General features: G+C 40.3%; 1 long non-coding RNA gene across 4 annotated transcripts in view; it reads right to left on the bottom strand.

The window, feature by feature from the left end:
* The window catches only part of LOC309604869, a 241,522-nt gene that overhangs the window by 69,987 nt on the left and 150,636 nt on the right, over positions 1-20,899 (bottom strand). For all 4 annotated transcript variants that reach the window (XR_014231101.1, XR_014231102.1, XR_014231103.1 and 1 more), the window contains exon 5: positions 1,618-1,680. This is a non-coding gene — a long non-coding RNA (uncharacterized lncRNA). The remainder of the gene's footprint in view (positions 1-1,617; positions 1,681-20,899) is intronic.

Consider the following 20,899-nt stretch of genomic DNA (forward strand, 5'->3'; position numbering starts at 1 on the left):
TCTGGGGACGCGGCACTTGCCATGGGAAAGTCCCAGCAAATGGGGGACGGGTTGATCATCCTGTGGGTATTATAATTCCTCTTTGTAGTTGGGGAAACTGAGGCACAGAGAAGCAAAGTGCTCTGCCCAGTTTACCCAGCAAACCTGAGGCAGACGTGTGACTCAGTCTTCTGTCTTCCAACAAGAGAACATTCGCAACTAGGCAAATCCCTGCTATTTCCTCTATACCTTACTTCTGCCTGGAACTGTAAGAAAACCAATGTCATCTTTTGTCTTTTTTGTGTGCTACCATTCCAAAAGTGCTAGGATGAAATACAGTGGGTACTAGTGAATAGGACTGTTTGTCAAAATCCCGTATTATTTGGGAGGAACAGCATTGCAGCTTTGTGCTTTAAAGAGAATGACAGAGAGACTGAGAAGTTATGATGATCACAGCTCTTAAGAGCAGAGGAAATACTAGTATAAGGTCTGTCTACCCCACCAACCACCTCTTACGACTGCCAACTATCTCCAGTCTTGACTGAGCCATTTGTGTAATTTCATGAAACAAATCAACTTAAATTAATCTCAGAAAAAAATCTCCGGTCTTGACTGAGCCATTTGTGTAATTTCATGAAACAAATCAACTTAAATGAATCTCAGAAAAAATCACCAGAGAACCACCTTTTGAATCACAGCATGGTAACAGCTAACATTTCCTGAGGGCTTACTCTGTGCTAGGTGCAATGCTTAGAGCTTTACATGAATTCGGTCTATTCAGCCTCACAATAATTCCAAGAAGGAGCAACTAATATTCCCACTTTACAGATAAGAAAAATGAGGCTGAGAAAGGTCAAGTAATTCATCCAGTGCCACACAGCTGATAAAGGTTGGAGCTTGGATTTAAACCCGGGCAGTGTGACCCTGGAACCAGTGCTTTTAGCCATCCACTGTATCACTTTTAATAAAAGCAGTTAAACAGCACAGTTCCCAGTGTCCAATCACTCAGACAGCTTTTTGTTAAGGTAGACCTAAAACTAGTGGACCACATATTCCTCAGGTGCATAGTGGGTGTGTTGGTCTAAAAGCATGAGGCTTTCTGGTCATAGGTATTAAAGGATCTGAAGGAAGAGATTTTAATCTATTGATTAATTCCAGAGTGAGATAGATTGTCCTGCCAAGCTCCTGCTATTTATTCGGGACCTCTATTTCTCTTTTTGGAAAATGTAAATAATATGTCCTGGGCTTCTATGAGAAATGACTAGGTAAAATAATGGGCAAGCACTATGCAAACTGTAAAGTGCTGTACACAATTATCCCATATGTTAAGGAGTTTCCAAAATAGCAATTTCTTCCAATGCCCTTGCAAAAGCAAATGAGACACAGCTGCTAGAACACTCTGCAAAGAGAGAGAAATCCAGCTCTTTAAAACTTTCAAGGGGGAAAACACACACCATAAAATTACCCCGAAGATGAATTTTACAAGAAGCACGGAAGTGTCATCAAGTTTTTCCGTGGTTAATTCTAAAAGAGTGCTAGCGTCGCAAAGATCAAACAAGCAGTTCTTCCACAAAAACCTGGGGAAATATGCTGTTTAATGACACTTGCATAATAGTTAGAAATATAAATTATACTCACATGAGAAGCAGAACTGAAGAAGCCAAGTTTACTGGCTCTTCTGAGTCTTTTCCAAAGACAAGTCTGTTGGGGAAAAAAGAGGAGAGACTTGTTCTAAACCAAACAAAAGGAAGACATAAAAAAAAAAGGAAAGTTAGAAGGATGAGGTGTCCCTGGAATGCTATGAAGCACTGAGAGTGACTCAGCTCTTGCCGAGGGGCAGCAACAATGAACGAGTTTGTTGAAAGAACTCTAATAAAATCGGCATTCCCTGTAATCTCAGAACAAGATGGCACCACTAAAGAAAATGTTCAACAACACATCTGGGGACTCTGATTTGATGGAAGTTGCTTGGGGGTGGGGGGAGCTCAGGGATGAGTCACAGACTCCTCAAATGAAGTGGACTAAAGCTGGAGGAAGCTGGGTTGGGTCTCTGCCCTCTTCATTGTTCTTCTCCTCCCCAGGGATTGCAGCCCTTCTGCAATCAGCCAAAAGGAACAAGTGAGTTGGCCACTGGGCAATGAGAAATTGTCAAACAAGTGAAATGAAGTTTCATTTGCAGTATAAAACATATACACTGTATAAACAAGTCCTGAGACAGGGAGAAGGAAGACTTTCCCAGGATCCTCTGCGCCCATGAGAATCATTCCTGCTGAATCCTGTCTCCAGGTAGAAGGGCACTTAGGTTATCCAAGATGGAGCCAACACAGATTTTTAAGTTCTTTGGGGAAAAAGAAAATCATGATTCCTCTTAGTAACTAATTTCTGTCTTTATCTACCCTTTTAGCCATTAAGTTCTGTGCTAAAACTAGCTTCAATGTCTCTAAACTGGTCTTTGTGGACATGGATGAATGATTTTGGCTTTGCCCATCGAAAAGTATGTATCCTTCCTATATTTGCATGTATTATCATACTAAACTCATAATGGAAACCCAGGAAATTCTCCTGTCCCTTCTCAAATGAGAACTTCCCAACGCCCCACCTCAGGTTATAGAAAGGAAAAAAAATTTTTTTTTGATGTCCTGGCATCATTTTTCCTATTTCAGGTGGCTATAGACTGAGTGGAGAGTTTACACCTTCCTATCTTAAGAAAAAACAAAAAATTGAGAAGGTTAAGAGCTGGTGATTTGACATTTCCATATTAACTTTTTTTCAAAATGCTGGTGTTTTCTTTTTTTGTTTTGGATTACACTCAGGTGTAAAATATTATATTGCACATATTCGTTATTGAGTGAATTTATTGAATTTACGTAATATTCACGAACAGAATTTTGTAAGTTGTTCTGCCAGCCAAACTATTCCTGCTTCCTTCACAAATGGAGCTGCTCAGTGTTAATCAATTGATTACCATGAATGAAGAATTCTCCAGAACGTTGTTAAAACCAAGATACCACCATTTGGTTCCCCTTGAAAAAAGGAAGTTATTGTTCTACTGGATTTTCTTTTGTTCGAATAGAAAGGTTTTTAAGTTGGGTTGGATATTCTTTTTTTTCTTAATGCTCTTTTTTTTTTTAACATCTTTATTTGAGTATAGTTGCTTTACAATGTTGTGTTAGTTTCTGCTGTATAACAAAGTGAATCAGCTATATGTATACATACATCCCCACATCTCCTCCCTCTTGCATCTCCCTCCCACCCCTCTAGGTGGTCACAAAGCACTGAGCTGATCTCCTTGTGCTAGGCAGCTGCTGCTCACTAGCTATCTACTTTACATCTGGTAGAGTGTATATGTCCGTGCCACTCTCTCATTTCGTCCCAGCTTACCCTTCCCCCTCCCCGTGTCCTCAAGTCCATTCTCTACATCTGGGTCTTTATTCCTGTCCTGCCCCTAGGTTCTTCAGAACCATTTTTTTTTTTAGATTCCATATATATGTGTTAGCATACGGTATTTGTTTTTCTCTCTCTGACTTACTTCACTCTGTATGACAGACTATGAGACTAGATATCAATTACTGGGTTGGATATTCTTTTTGGGTTTTTTGTTCTTTCAATTTCAGCATTCCCCTAGGAAGAGAGAGCGAATGTTCTCTTTCTCATCAACCAGAGTGATATTAGTTTGAATATGAAATGCAACCAGGTTCCAAAGAAACTATGTTGTAGCTTTTGGGAATGGGAAGAGTTTTTTCCCTCAGGGGACAGAAGATGAGATTTTCCTTTTGTCTTCAACCTTTTAATACCAAAGCGTGAACCATTTCTATATACTTGTTTGGAAGCATGAACTGAATACCATGAAAGACAGCAAAGTAAGCTGACTCCTTGATTCTGACCAAGCCAGCAACAGGCATTTGGATTTGAGTTGGATTTAGATGAGTTATTCAATAACCTGTATAGTAAGACTGGGAGCTTAGGAATCAAATCACATTGTGATCTTGGTAAGGATATTGCTCTTTTGTGAGCAGCTTAGTTGATGGGGTCAGTCTTTTAATTTACTTAAAATTTCGCAGTTTTCCTGTTGTAGCACTTGAACATTTCTCCCCAGTTCAATTCTTCATCCATACAATTGGGTTAATACAACTTACTGTGCAGGTCTTTCGTAAGGACCAAATAAAATGTATACATTAGATGCTTACTATAGGCCCTGGCACATAAAAGCTGAATGATCGTTTCTTGTTCACTTGGCCCCCATATGGTTCTACTGCTAAAGGTTGGTTCTCAATAAAGCAATGTTGGGCTGTAATAACCTTCTGCCACCCTCCCCGACACCCCTAAAAAGAAGAAAAACCACAGCTAACTAAGAACAGTCCCCTAATTTTGACAATTTTGTTGTATCTTTCCAATGGAACCCCATCACCTTATACCTACTATAATAATTTACTGGACACTTACATGAGCCATCTACAGTAACAAGAACTTTACATGGGCAATCTCATTTCATTTTCCCTACAACCCTATGAGTTCAATACTATGGTTATTCTCTTCTGCTTCAAACTCACTTGTTCCCCAATATGAAGAACCCCAATGAGTATTTTCTAACCATCCATCTTACTTAAGCATTTTTTATCATCACTGCAAAACATTACAGAATGCCTTCTGAATTATGTTTTTCAAATTTGTTCAAGCAAAGCACTAAGATACAACGCATTGATACTGTATACTAAGATACAGTTTCAATCCTCCAGAAAGTGACCTATTTTTTACCCCAGAGAGGAAACTATTTAAAGGGCCCATTATCTCTCTTTTTTTAATCATATAGGTGTTTCCTATCTCTGATTAACTTTATGACCTCATCATAAATAAGAATGGCTAAAACTCCTATTAATATCTGCTTAAGAACTGCAGCCAATAGCTACAAAATGTCAAATTGACCCCACTGACAAGATGGTAGTGATCACCCATACTGTTGAAATGGAGAGCAAGAGATCACTGTAGAAGAGTTCTCATGGAGACATTCTACCCACATTCACCATCTGAAAAAATGTCATACGTAGACATTCATGCACACTGAATTGGCAAATAAAAATTTCTATACAAATACCCTTAATTTTAAATAAATGTGAAGGCCAGTAGAGCAACAAAGAATGCCTATGCTTGATACAGAGACATTCGTCAGGAAGAGTCCCTACTTGAAAAGACATTACATCTCTATTCAAAAACCTCAGTCAATTCAGTTCATTTAGAAAAGCTCCTAAAATGAAACATTTATTGCATACTTTTCATATTGTGTTTGGCTTTGTTTTATTTTCTGAATAAATATTTGAAGAGGCATATATGTGGGCTGTATTTTCTTTTGAATCATTTTTGATATTTTACGAGATAATGTTGGCTCTTCCCTCATGGAAAAAACTGAAACAATCAAAAGGGATTTTACACATGGTCTCAACAAGTACGCCTACTGCCCCACCAGCATTAATCCCCCCCAAACACGCCTGCTACCATAGATAAAAATCCCTGATTTCTGGGATGCCGAATCTTCCACCTGGATTCTAGACTCTACCACTATTTGCAGACCCAATGAAATTGCTTAAGGAATCCTTCCTATCTTTCCTAAAACATTAATCTGTCCCTCTCGACTGGATCACTTACATCATCGCACAACCATATCGTTATTTCTCCCAACCCCAAACAAGCACAAACACCACCACTCCCACCAACACACCCTTGGCGGGACCCCACTTTCCTCACCTGTTTCCCTCCCATTTCTGTGCTTTCTTCGGCAGGAACTTCAAGAGTTGTCTTTCCTCACCATTTCCAAATCTTCTCCTATCACCCTCTTACACTATTTAGAGCAGACCTTAACCATCGCCATGCCACCAAATATGTTCTTGTTAAGGTTACTGATGTTCTCTAGTTGTGAAATTCAATAGTAAATTTTCAGTTGTCATCTTACTTGACCCAACAGCAGCATCTGACACTATTTTTCACTCCCCTCTAACTGGTACACTTCCTTCTCTTGGTTTTTAGGACACCAAACCCTCCCAGTTTTTCTCCTTGGATGGTCACTCCTCAATCTCTCCTTGGTGGTGTCTCTTTTCCTTCTTGACCTCTTAGTGCTAGAGAATCCCAGGGCTGAGTCCTTTTCTTCTTCTCTGCTTTATCTACACCCACTCCCTTGATCGTCTCATTCAGCCTCACAACTTTCAATACTGACAAGCTGATGACTCTACCTTTAGCCCAAGCATACTCCGCATACTCTCGTAAGCCCCATGTGTGCATGACCAGCAACCAACTCTACATCTCCCATCAGGTGTCTAATAGTCATTTCAAACTCAGTATATCCAAAATCAAAATCCCAACATTCTCCACAAACTTGCTCTTCCTACAGCCTTTTACATCTCAACTGACAGCAATTTCATCTTTGTAGCTTCTCAGGCCAACATCTGGATTCCTCTAACATTCTACATCCAATGTCTCATGAAATCCTGTTGCACTTTACTTTCAAAATATATAGAATTTAACTGCTTTTCACCACCTGTACTGATCAAGCAACACATGGCCCAAGTCACATCATCTCTTGCTTGGGTTACTGGCATAACCTTGTAACTAGTCTCTTAGCTCCTATCCTTGCCCTACTCAGTATTCTCTAAACACAACACTTGAACAGGTCCTTCTTAAAAAGTCAGCATTTTGCAATGACTCCTTTTTCACTCAGATTAAAGCCAACGTCTTTTTCAGTGACCTACCAAACATTACATGATCATGACCTCGCCTTGATATTACCTCTCCTATCTATCACTACTTCCCCTTCACACACTTTGCTTCAGCCCCACGGTCCTCTTTGCTGTTCCTTAAATATGCCAGCCATGCTCCTGCCCTTTGGCCTTCACACAGGCTGTTCTCTCTGCCTGTGACACTCTTCCCTAGATAACTACATGCTTACAGTCTTAGACAGTCTACCTGTCTTAGGTTTTTGCTCAAATGGCACCCTGTTTAAAATTGCAAGTGTACACACGACCCTTTCCTGCCAGCCCCTGAAGTCCTGAACCTTATTACCCTGCTTTATTTTCCTCCTTTCCATAGCATCTACTACTGCTTTATGTATTATGTTTACTGTCTGTCTCTGCTAGAATGTAGGCTCTGCAAGGGCAGGAATTTGAGTAGCTCTTGGTCATGTCTTTTCCTGAACATCTAGAATAGTGCTAGGCATATGAAATCACTCAATGGGTGTTGAATTGAATTGAATGAAATAGGCTTCCAGTAAAAACAAAAAAAATACACCCCAAAAAACCCCTGTATTGATAACATCGTGCCTATAGGAAATAAGGGCTTGACTTAAAATAGCTTGATAGAGAATTACTGTCTAGGATCCAAGTCTAACCTAAAGCAAGAAGAGAAGATACCTGAATACATACCTGCATACATGGTCTATTTTCTGGGAAAGAGAGTATGGAACCAAAAATGACAACCTGGGGGAAAATGGAGACACATCTTCCTTCTTTTGCATTTAAAGATTCAGGTGATATATTTTCAGATGACTCAAGAAGAAGTTTGGAAAAGACCAAAATAGTGTGAAGGAGCTAGAAGTTTAACTTAAAAAAAAAAAATCTGGCTTTCTTTTTTTAGTGTTCATCACAGTTCTATATAGACACTCTGACCCATGGATGTCCACCTGTGGTTTGTGCCATTGATGGCTTTTCAAAGTCCCATTTTAGTAAAGTAGGTTGAAAAAGAGGAGCAGTTCGTGGAATATTTGTTTTTATCAGCCTTGGCAATCATAAGGGAGATCAGGTAACTGCTCTCAGTGTGTGGTCCTTGGACCTGAAGCAATAGCAACACCAGGAAACTTGTTAGAATTGCAAATTCTTGGGACCCATCCCACTCCAAGTCTATCTCATCAGAAACTCTGATGATAGTATCCAACTATCTGTGAATTAACAAGTCCTCCAGGTGATTCTAATGCCTACTTTGTGTTAGGCATTTGGTTTAAGAAACACTGAGGAAACAAAATGAGAGAAATCATCATTATTGTTCATTTTCAAGTTTACAATGACTTATTTTTTTAACAAGGCAACATTAGAATACAGATTGCCTCCACTGATACACGCGATACACTCGTAGGTCATCCAGCACCCAACACTAACATTTATGAAATACTCTTTCTGGGCATTCTGCTTCAGATTAACGAGAAAGTAGAAGACTACTCATATATTCCAGGAGCCTAATTTAATGATTTCACAATGCTCTGAGCTACTTGGCTCTTGGCTCTTCCTGTTAAGATTTATGAACCCAGACTGCAGCAAACCATTTTTCAAATTAGCTTCAAGTTGACAATTCCATTTCAACAATAAATTCGCAATGGAATGTGAATTGAGGGAAAAAATAGATATTGAGGGTTGTAGGAATTTGTCAAAAATGACATTCTAATTACAAATATTAATCCACAAGTAGGTCACCAAGAGTCACTTTGCTTTGATTATTTGCTTGATAGAGGATTATGACACAAAGACCATCAGTTTGTAAAGTATTTATTTAAAGAACAGAACTCCGCCTGGTCTGTGAAATCCAAAACCAATATTCTGTAAAGCCCAACTTCCTGTAATTCTCACACTCTCATTAGTTCTTTAAGAGTAGATACATATCCCATTTTACATATGACACAACAAAGCTCAGTGACCTATTCAAGGGCACATTGTTATGGACAAAGTCAAGACTGAGTCTCAGATGTCTGGGATTTTCTTATAGATGCCAATTCAATATAAGAAATATGTATTAAGCACCTGCTCTGTGCCAGACCATGGATTAGGGGAAGGGAGTATAAAAATTTCTGACACAGTCCCTGACTTTAAAGAGCTCAATTCAAGATACCCTGTCTCCCTAATCATTTAATACCCACCTTTGTCAGTTCTAGCAAAGTAAATGAAATAAATGGTAAACTGGTTGATTTCAGCACTAAAGAAATCTTGGACCAGCAAGGACTGCGTCGTGAGGTGTCCTAAGACCGTTACACTGATCATGCACCATTTAATCAAGGCATCATGTACATCTTGATGAAGAGTTTAAAAGTGCCCTGTCATGTCCTACTAATAGCTCATGCCCATAACAAAATATGGAGATACTATGTGAAAAAAAAAAAGTGATAAGCTTGCAGAAAGGCAGTGGAATTGGAGCTCAGGGTCAGAGGAGACGGAAAGCTATCTATTGAACAAATCACATTTTACAATGAAAAAATAACATGACGTTCAGATATATTTCCAAACAAAGACATGTTAGAACTGGTATGCGCTCTTTCCATCATTCTCTCCATTATCTGAGTATAAGGTTGAGTTTGGGGGTCTGTATTTTTCAAAACCCCAGCAGCTCTGCTTTAGAAAATGTTCAAGTTAAGTCAAGAAACTTATGTGACTGAGAATTGGAGACTTAAGGTCCGGTCTCCATTTTACCACTAACTGGGTTTATAACTAAAAGGAAGATTTTTTTGTTGTGAAAGTAAGAGAACCTCAGACAAATTTTTAAGGAAGTTAAAGTTTTCCATAAAGTATTAGAAGCTATACAAACATGAAGCCATATTTATGCATTCGCTCAACATTTATTTAAGCACTTGTATGCTGAGTGCACTAGGTCCTGGGGGTACCCAAGTGGATATAACAAAGTGTTGGTGTTTTTTACTCTATTATTAGACTATCTGGGGAACACCCTCAGAATAGTAACCTGAAATTATGTTTAGTAGGGAAAAAATTGGACTTAAAGACAGTTTTTTAAATGAGTTGAGACTGCTTAAATAGTAAAATAAAAAGACTAAGGGGTAAGCTTTAATAACTTTTTTAAAAGTTTACAAACTCATTTTAAGATGGACTTAGGCCAGACAATATGAAAGCTAAAAAAGAGTGAAGATTTAGCCTCAAATTATAGCAAAAAAAAGAAAGGGTGAGGGTTGGGGAAGAGAAGAGATTGGGAAGAAAGAACTTTTTCTAGAACACTGGAGCTAGAGATTGAATTCCTCTGCTGGTCTGCTGACGATATTTTGGAAGTGATTAGCTAATTCTCTCTCTCAATGGGTTTAAAGATGTGACTAAACGTGGGGTGCTGGAATAGCCATTTTTTGTAGTTCTACTTCTAAAGCTCTGTGAATGGTAACTAGGTGGATTAAAAGTCTGTTTTCTTCTCTCTCCCTTATTTGGCTGATACGTCTTCTTCCAGATTTGGAAACTCATAGACATCGCTATGAAATGTATCACAGACCATGAGTCACTATGAAAAGGACAAGTGTGTAAATTGCCTTACCAGTGAAAAATCCTCTGCCTGTCCTCCCCTTTTTTTCTGGGACAAAACTTCAGTTTTTTTCTCTCTGATTCATATCCTGGGGAAATCAAATCACAAAATGGCTATGTTTAATAAAAAATATCTCCAACCCACCTCCTCACTTTAAGAATGCAAACTCTTTTTAATCCAGATGTTCATGATCTCCCCCGCATAAAAGCCTTTTCTTCAGAAGACTTTGGTGCCATTTAAGACAGGTAAAAGAGTCAGAGAACCACTCACAAAAGTTATGCTGAAGTCCCATTAGCCAACGGGTCTAAAAAGTGTGTCTGCTGGTGGCAGCTATTTTAAAGATGGGAATTAGCAGGAGAAAGAACTAAAGTTTATTTGAGGCCACCAGTGCCAGGTATGCTAGGGGCTCTTCAATAGTAATGGTTGACATTAATTGAATTCTTACTAGGTATGAGGTACCATTCTAAGTTTTACAGGCATTATTTTATTTAACTCAAACTACTCCATGAGATAAATACTATGAAGGACCCCAGTTCTAGCAGGAGGGAAATGAGGCTCAGAGAGGCTCACTAACTTCCTCAGGATCATGTAGCAAGTTAAGATGCAGAGATGAGATTCAAACTCAGATCTGTCTGACACCAGAACTTAAACTATTAACTACTATCTTCATTAGTGCTTTAAAAAAGGTAGATATACTATCTCCATTATGTATAGGAAATGGAAGCTCACGGAAGTAACCTGAGCAAGAGCACACATTAATGTTTCTTTGGCCTGGCATTTGAACTCAGGTCAGGTGGACTCCAACATTTATGTTCTAGGCACAGAGATATTAAGCCCCAAAGAGGAGCTGCTATCCTCACTCACATTCAACTCCATAGAAATTATTCTTAAATCAATTCAAATAAATGAATGTCTACTCTGTACAGAGCACTATATACGAATGAGACTCTGAAGATAATGCGAAAGATGTAAATATATTGTACCTACCTCCAATAAACTTTAAGTTCTAGCTGGCAGAGAAAATACATATATGAATGGATTGAGGTCAGTTGCAAAGCATTGTGTCACCACAGGTAATATGACATCCTATGAAATGAATAAACTCTGAAGCGATGCAGGGGAAACCAGTGACTGGAGAAGAAAGTTCATCAATGAACGTTGAGAAGAGGAATAAAATAAAGCATATGATGAATGGAGTTGATCCCATTTCCACTATCTTCCTGACTATTTTGTCAGTAGGAAGAAAACATACTTTGGAGAACCTATGGAAAGAGAACACAACCTTAGCACTTACTAGAAAGGTTTCATTAAAGGTATGGCTTGTGATCACAGAGCAATGGAAAGACTGAAGGAGAGGAAAGGATTTTTCTGTGATTACAGCTAAAACTACTAGTTATTACTCTTTCCCTTGGCGAATAGGTTTCCATAGGGTTCCATCAAATACAAACCATAATAGTTATAAATCAAACCCAGACTTATTCTCTACAAAGAAAGGCAAAAGGGCAGAGGGGAGGGAAGGGCATCAATTTCAACATTTTCAAGGGATTTTCCATGAGATCTATCCAGTCTAACGAAAAAGAAGAAAAACTTTTTTTCTGAATTAATCTTGAAAATAGAGCTTTACTGGATGAACAAACTAGAACGCCAATTGCTTATTTCAGCTCCCCGCCCTGCAAACCTCCAACTTAATAAAGAATGGGCTGTTGAAAAGAATCTTGGGGATGGCAGACAAGTATTCCCTATTTACAAGGTCATATCTAAGCTATGTTCAACTTTTCTTCAAGCTAAGACATAGACTTCAGCCTTTAATAGGAAGATTTACTGAAGCTTCTCTGAAAATAGCATTTTCCAAACTGTACTAAAGAAAAAAAGAGGCACTTAAGATGCTAATGAATATTACTAAATAAAACACTTCTAGAGTCAAATAACTTTGGGAAAGTTGAGTTCAATTTTTTGCAGCCTTAGACATGTGCATGTACATTTTGTGTCTCTACTGGAGACATATTCAGAATTTCTCAAACTTGTTTGACCTTGGAATACCCTGTTATTTTGTGGAACTTGTACTACTATCTCATAGGTCTAAGTATTCCAAAAAGGAGCCATGTTCTCTTTCCTTACATAACTTTTAGAAAGACGAGGTAAATTGAATAATGGGTGGAGAAAGAAAACTACCAACTGGCCATGGTTTTGACCCCATGCCTGGGAGTGATAAGCCTTTACTTCCATGGACTCTGGGTTCATCACTGAATAAGAGTGAGTGACAAATATCTAATGCCTCGTTCCATGATTTTCAGGGCTACCCTCACAGCAACATGGAGAAGCAGTAGAGTCAATCTCTCCCGTAACGGGCAGCTCCGGGTTGGCCTTGGTGGTGTCCGTGGGAGACAAGGCAGGGGTTCCTACCCAGGTGATGGCCAAGAGCTCTGGAAAACTGGAGGAGCACATGGAGTGAAAGATTATTTATACAGTGTGCCTAAACCACTGGGACAACTAAAATTCAGTATTTCATCCTAGTCTCTGGACTCAAAGTTCAGACTCCTTTAGCGCGTCATTCTGTATCCGCTGGCTGTACTTCCCTGCCCTCTCCCACACCTGAGCAGAATTTAAGACAAATTCACACAGAATATAATGGGATCACACTTCTTCAGATCCTCTGTGTGAGTGTGACTCTTTACAATACTATCATTATTTATGATTATTCAAAGAGGAGGAAACAGAGGCACTGAAGGGAAAGTTTCACCTCTTAGAGTAGTATAGCTAGAGGGAAATCCTTAGGCGAACCTTCTGTCTACAGAAATACAGTTCACTTGGTGGAGAGAACACCTTATAATCACTACATCCAAACGATTTAATTCCTACCCTGTGACATGGCCAGCTGAGTCAAACTGCACTATCCTCAGAGTCAGAGATACAGGAAAATTCTGTCAACTCGTTAATGTGTGATGCATTTTGCAACAGCATTAACCACAATGTTTAGCCAGTGAGTAAAATTAACATAACTCTCAATGCGAACACTGTATCTTTCCATGTAACTGTATTGATACATTTTTTCATATTTCCAAATATTGTTGTCAATTAAGAACTCTCTGTTGTAACAATAAACGGATTTGAAGAATAACTTAAGTTTGCTTAGTGCTTTACAGTTTATGAAGTACTTTCATTTACGTGTCTTATTTTATCCTCAGTATAACTCTGAGAGGAGGAACTTAGTGTCCTCATTTTATGGCGCAGAAGTTAGCGATTGAGAGATTATCACCAAACTAATAGCTGGCAGAGTGAGACTGAAACCCAGCCTCTCTGATTTCAGCACTGTCAGCTCCCCATGAAGCGAAGAACTACCCACGTGCTCCAAAGGATGTCCCTTATAAGTTCATGGTAATCTCGATTTTTTCTGTATTCCTTGTGCAAAGTACTAGTAAAACTAGTACTTTATTGAAAACTGTCTTATTTACCAATTATTTAATGAATATCTGCCTTATCTATCCCACTCAAACATAAGCCTTTGGTTACACTGTACTTTCAGAGACCCCTGAAGAATGTCCCCTCCCTCTAGACCCTATACAACCAGGTTCAATCCTATGCAACAGAACCCAGCACAGACCAGGGGTGGCCCCTTCCTACCTCTCGGCAACTCTCTCTGGACTTCTCGACCCCTGTCCTCGCTTAGGGAGGAGACTCTCCTGTGTGCCGTGCGCTCCCAGAGCACCAGTGCGGTCGTCTCTGGAGCACTCACACCACCACGCTGTACTGCGAGTGTCTGTTTATCATGTCCCCACTTGACCTTGGGCATCTTGAGAACAGCGATCTTGGGTTCCTTCACTTTGAATCCCCACAATCTAGTACACCGTAGGCTGTCAATAATTAATAAATAAGTAATCTAATAAATACACAAAGTAACACAAAACCAATTAAGGCAGTTATCGCCTTTGAGGAGTTCCCAGTCTCATGAGGGAGAAAGACCAATCAAGAGACCACAACAAGCAACATCCCGGGGTGCAGATGGGTTCAAGGTGCTCTGGGAGTGTAGACAGGTAGGGATTGTGCTGCTCGGCCCCTCAGAGACAGTGAAGTTGGGCAGAAGCTTCAAGAAGAGTAGAAGGTCCCCAGCCAATGGGCGTGGAGCTGAGAGAAAAGGGTGGGAGTGGGCAGCAAAGCGCGACAGCAGGCTTTAGAGAGGTTCTACTTTTGGGCTGTACAGCAGCCCCTTCTCTGGGGGAGCTGCCCCTCTCTCCAGCCAACCTCACGGTTCTAACAGCAGCTACAGGTCATGCACGGTATCTTGTTCCCCTGGCCCAGAGGACTTCCCAGAGGTTTTGAAAATTTCTTCAGGCTCACCGAGGAAGCAAATCTGAGAGAATAGAGCTGACTGGGAGAGAGAAGCCGAGGACAAAGTTGGAGGAAGGGTGTCGTGGAAGTGCTCGAGTCCCTGACTGGTGATGTCTGGAGTCTGGTGGACCCCTGCCTTTGCTGAAGTTTGGTTTTCTACCTCAACTTAGTCAAGCTGGTTTTCTGTCACTTGCAAACACAAGAATCCGGATCCACACTAAGACCTTACTAATATCTCCCACAACATGCAGAGATAGGCGCAAAGTAGCTACTCGATATTTTATTCCTCAAATGGATCTTTTCCCATCATCGAGTTCAATCTCTTTATTTAAAGATGGGGACACAGGCTTGAGCATTTTTCCCCAAGTTACCCATCCGACTCACAACAGAAGCTGAACTCTCTTCCCAGAACAGTGCTGTATCCACACAGACTGCTGCCCTTGTTGCCATTTGCTGGGTAATTAGCCTCAAGGTAAGAAGTGATAACGGGGTTCACATTTGGTGAAAAAATCACAATGGGCACAGAATTCACGATACGACTATAAAGTGATGATATTATGTTTTCTACTTAATTCTATAACTAGCCCCTGGCATGCACCTGGGAGGTGGGTGTTTTGAGACAAGGCACACTCCTTGACCTCAAGTAGTTCACCAAGTAGAATAAGAAGTTGTACAGCTTACCAGAGCTCACAGACCCTCAAATTAGCCATCTGGGAGAATATGTACTTATTATTTTTGCAAGTGCTGACAAGTCTCCTTTGAACCGGTTACGAGCCAAACAAAAATGTCACCTCATAATTTCATAACTGCATTTAAATTCATTTTTAATAAAAAATGGTATCATTGGGCTTCCCTGGTGGCGCAGTGGTTGAGAATCCGCCTGCCAATGCAGGGGACATGGGTTCGAACCCTGGTCTGGGAAGATCCCACATGCCGCGGAGCAACTAGGCCCGTGAGCCACAACTACTGAGCCTGCGCGTCTGGAGCCTGTGCTCCGCAACAAGAGAGGCCGCGACAGTGAGAGGCGCGCGCACTGCGATGAAGAGTGGCCCCCGCTCGCCGCAACTGGAGAAAGCCCTCGCACAGAAATGAAGACCCAACACAGCCAAAAATAAATTAATTAATTAATTTTTAAAAAATGGTATCATTCAGCTGGACCAACTGGATACGGCACTTGGTTTTTAGAAAATGCAAAACAGCCTCCAAAGACAACCATTTCCTCCTACTAAGTATATCCACAAGAATCTGCTATGGGCTCTGAGGCCTGCTGTAGAATAGGAGGCGCAAAGATGTTTTGCCCGAAGCTAGGCAACATCACTGCCCTCAAGGGAACTATACTATTCAGGATGGGTAAATTTTTACGTATTGTTAAAATAATGACTTCTAGAATTTATATTAAATTTCCAGACAGGCATATATCTGCCTAGAGGCAGGTGTCAATATCACCTTAAGTCACCTTGAGTCCCTTCCAGCCCTGTGATTCTGCAGTTGCTTAAACTGGATTTCTCCAAGTCTGTGATGGGCTGAAGAGCTATTTCTGCCCTAGTTCTTTTCCTTATATAGGTCAAATCCCATTCCAGTGAGTACCATTACAATAACCACCTCCTGGCCGGCTTATTTTAGACAACCTGATAAAATGAGAATCAAGCATGACCTCCAAGCCAGAGTTGGCTGTGACAGAATTTGACCTGAATATTTAAGCAAGGAGGCAGCCAGTGTCTTAAATTTTTATCTCCATGGCACTGGGCCACTGCAGGACAGTCAGACAAAGGTACAGAAAAATCATCAGTGAGTCCAAACCACAGTACTCAGATTCCTGAATCAGTGACCCCAGTAGCCTGTTAGGCACTGCAAACTCAGAATGTCTGGGGATGCAATGCTGTGAGTCTCCATGTAAGAAGAGTCTCCATTTTCTGTCAACTCCAGCCAAAGAACAGCATGGAGACTTGTGCATCCAATTTCAGGTCTATAAATAAGCCCTCTTGTCATATTGGATACCCCCAAACCTGCAGTTCCTTTCTCCATTCTTTCCCAGTAGGGCTGGCTTCATGTTTCTTTTTGCATTTGTTGCTCTCTCTTGGAACAAAGTGTTAGCTGCCACTCTCTGTAATGTTCCTCTACAAGAACGTAAATTCCCTGAGGATAGCAATTTGTTTGTTTGGCTCCCAGCTCTATTTAATATCTGAGTTGTCCTGCTGGAAAGCAAGCGCCATAAAAGTATGAAATCTCTTGTCTAGAACCGTGCCTGGCATACGGTAAGTGCTCGATAATTATTTGCTGAATGAGCGAATACATGATGAACAGTCATCGTGCAGGACCCAACTCCAATGCCACTCTTCCTTTCCCAGAGCAGTTACAGGTCTTTCCTCTGACCCTTTAGTACTGTTTGCATCTCTCTATTATAACAGTTATGGGATACTCTACTTATGTTATATCTGTTTTCCCAGGTAAACTGGAAAATACTTTATGGCAGGAACTATGTTTTTATAACTTCATGTCCCTGTGCCTAAAACAGTAAGAGTTCACTCGATGTTTATTGCTTCAATGATCATAAGAATGAATAAAAATGTTTCTCTTGTAACAATGAACACTGAGGATTTATGATTTAACATCATACCTCACATTCTGCCTGGACTCCAGAGCTTTCCAAACTTAAGAAGCTGTGAGTCACTGGGCTTGGAGGGGAGGGGTGTTTGTTTGTGGAGGACTTGTTTCCCGACCTCGATGAATCACATGTATAATCACCCCAACTGCATCCTGTCTGGGGAAGTAACCAAAACCCCTATTTCTGGCCCCAATGGCTTTTTGGTTTTATGAGTAAATGCCACTGACATGTCATTAAATAAATGCCCTCAGAAAGCCCCCAGCCAGTGCCATAACCTATGACAGTCAGGTTGTAGAGGAGCATTCTTGTGAACACAGCACAAGGCAAAGGAATTAACGTTATTCGCCTTGCCTGGACCACTGCTCTAGCTTCTAACTGCGACCTTGCATCCAAGTTCTTTTCAAACATCTGTTACACTCTTTTCCAATAAATCACAGGTATGATCATGTAATTCTCCTGCAGAAAAATATGCGATGGTTCTCATCATCGACTGAAAACAGACCAAACTTTTTACTCTACAACTCCCTCTAGATTCTGGCTCTGACCTTCTTCACCTGCCATACCTTCCTGCATGCTTATATAACCATATGCTCCCAATAAGATGAACGATTTTCTGATCACATACAAATCCTACACTTTGCTCTGTGACTTTGTTCCCTGTTTCCTCTTAGAATGCCCACCTCCTACTATTTCCAAATGTCTAAAATCTACGTACTCTTTGAGTCTCACCAAATGCCACTTCCTCCACAGTATCATCAGTGATGTTCCAATAAGAAAGAATAATGTCTCTTTGAGCATGTGCAGATTTTATCTGTGCTCCCTTTCCATTAATTATTTCTAATTGCATTATAGACACGTACACGCATGTTCATTTCTCTGATAAATCATTTCCTGAAGAATATCTGAATCTTAGTCAATGTGATACTCCTTCAACTCCTAGTGGTGTGTGCCAGAGTGGACACTCCAAATAAACATTGTTAGAGGAAAACCTGAATTAGATCAATGGTTTAAATCCTTATCTTTGGCTCAGAATCTTCAGGAAAGGTTTGACTTGGAATTTTGTTATTCTCATCTCTCTCGTTTTATCCCTTACCTCCTTTCCAAGAAAATATAAGATTCAGAAAGTCTGGTCTCTGCAAAGAACTAGGTTTATATCCACAGATCTCAAAGGCAAGGTATTCATCCCAGCCTTCCTTCCTCCTATATCCAGTTCCTGTGGCCCACCTTGCTAGTAGATACAACAAGCTCAAGTGAGAAAATATAATTTTGACCATAAACCCAGTAAAAGGAAAACATAGTTGAGAGGTATTGCCATTTCAAAAAGCAAACTTTAAAAAAGATAGCATACTCCAAAAAGACTTTGCTGTGACTGGCTATTTCAGAATATCCGCGCCCCAGTGCCAATTTCAGGGTGGACACATTCCTTCAGTGCGGATAGGCGAGAGTTGAAGCAAGAAAGCCTAGCTTTGTTTGACTGCAAATCACCTTCCTCTCCTTTTTGTTTATTAGTACCATTCTGGTTATGAGAAGAGGGAGGTAGAAGCAGAACAAGGTTAAAAACACCCATGTCAAGGTCAGATAGAGAGGGAGCAGAATGTCAAGAGCTTTGCTTCCTCAACTGTCTTTCAGCAACGAGCACTTCTGCGCAGACGAAAGAGATGGAGGGCCGTCACTTCCCCCTGAGAGCCACCTCCGCAGGCCGCTCCCGTCCAGGCTGCCATCAGGGCGGGGCCCCTCCCTCTCTAGAGGCTAAGTCTTACCCACACCACTTACTGGCTCAATGACCACGGAAAAGTCTGCAATTTCTCTGTCCTCTAAATTGCAAAAGAACGTGGTCAGACTTTATAAACTGCAAAGCGCTGCTTAAGTATTAGTTGTTGGCGTAAATTCAAAGACAACTGGTTTTGTTTTCGTTTTCATTACCCTACACCTGGAGTCAGCAAACTTTTTTCTGTAAAGGGCCAAATAAGAAATACTTTAGGCTTTGTGGACTGTATGGGGTCTACTGCAACTACTCAACTCTGCCTTCATAGCAGGAAAGCAACCACTGACAATATGCAAATGAAAGGATATGCTTGGTTCCAATAAAACTTTATTTACAGAAACAGGTGGCAGACTGGATTTGGCCCATGGGCCATATTTGCAAATCCCTGCCCTACATCTTTGGAGGAAATGAAACCCCAGAGGCAGACAGAAAGGCTTGCTAAAATCTTTCCCAGTGCTAATGATTTTGTCACTTCTTGTGAGCAACTGTCCTAAGGCTTACAGACATCTCTTTTAGGTACTTTTTGAAATCAGAGTTTTAGTTTTGTGTATTACCATCACCATCTTCATCAACATCATGCTGTACCTGAGAAGTATTACTGAGACAGGCATAAAAGAACCCTAGTTTTCTACACCTACCACTTGACCACACTCTCTTCTGGGAAAGACAGCTCTGATTATTGTTAAAGAAAATATCAATCATACTTGCAGTGAAAGGTCACTACATTTTTTAACAAATTGTTCCTTTGAGCAAGATGAATTTTAATGGATTGGTTTATTAACCTAAAGGTTGAACCAGACTGAGAGTAACTGAATGATTTGCTCATGATTAGTATTATTTATAATTATTTTACTTGGGAAAAAAGTATCACCTTAAATGTCAGGATGTTTTTTAATTGCTTCAGATGAGATTCAAAATAATTGACTTTGCAAGTGTATTTCTTTAAAAAAAAACTCATTTAAAATTATCTAAAGCTGCTGAGAGTCTGTCTGCAAGAGGTAAGATATTGATATTCATTACTAGGAACAGGGCAGAAATTGATCCATGATTTTTTTTTAACCACACGAATTGTGTATTGTAGTCACTTCCGGACTCGAAAAGAGCTGGAATGCTGATAGGGTGATGTGTCTTTCCTCTTGCCCATTAAATCTGCTAAGTAAGTATGCTGTGTGAATGTCAGCATATGTCTTTTACTCAAATATATATTTGCATATATTTTATATTAAAAAGGGAGTAAGTACATGCTTGAAAATAGAAGGGATACATATGTGCTTGGAGGTTGTAGAAAAATACAGTCTATGTACATATTGTGTGTGTATACACGTGATTTGGATGGGATACCAACTTTTTGAAGGTGAGTAGGTGTATCATTTAGCATCTCTGTAAAAATATGATTTATCGGTCAATTGGTGGAGAAGAAAAGGAGAGTACATTAACATCTGGGGAAAGATAGCTTTTAAAATAATGTAAGTTGTAAAATATGGATAAATCACTAGTAAAAAACCTGCAGCAGAATAACAATGATGATACCTTATAATTATGTAACACTGTAGAGTTACAAACTTTTGGTGTGTTCAGATATAATCTCAGGAGTGCCTCACATCTACATCTGGATGCAGCAAGGAAGGGTAGTAAGGACTTCACCTGACAGATGGGGAAGAGATGGCTCAGTGAAGTCCAAGGATTTGCTCCCGGTCTACACTGCCTTCCCTGTATTCCACACTCATCTGGAACCCGCAGAAAGGGTGAATGTGTCCACAGGTATCAAAGCCAACCTCAGCAGCCTTCATAGGTCACCTCAACCAGCCTGACTCGGAATGCAGACCCCAGTTTCCCACGTGAGGGATTTTAGTGAGTTAAGTAACAAGCGGACTGGAAAGAACATCCCAGGCAGGGAATATGGTGACGGGATTAAAAACACAGCCTCTTATTCGCTTCTTCCAAACATATTCAGTCTGAGC

The sequence above is a fragment of the Balaenoptera borealis genome, assembly GCF_965194805.1.
Source record: "Balaenoptera borealis genome assembly, chromosome: 11".
Classification (NCBI taxonomy): domain Eukaryota; kingdom Metazoa; phylum Chordata; class Mammalia; order Artiodactyla; family Balaenopteridae; genus Balaenoptera; species Balaenoptera borealis.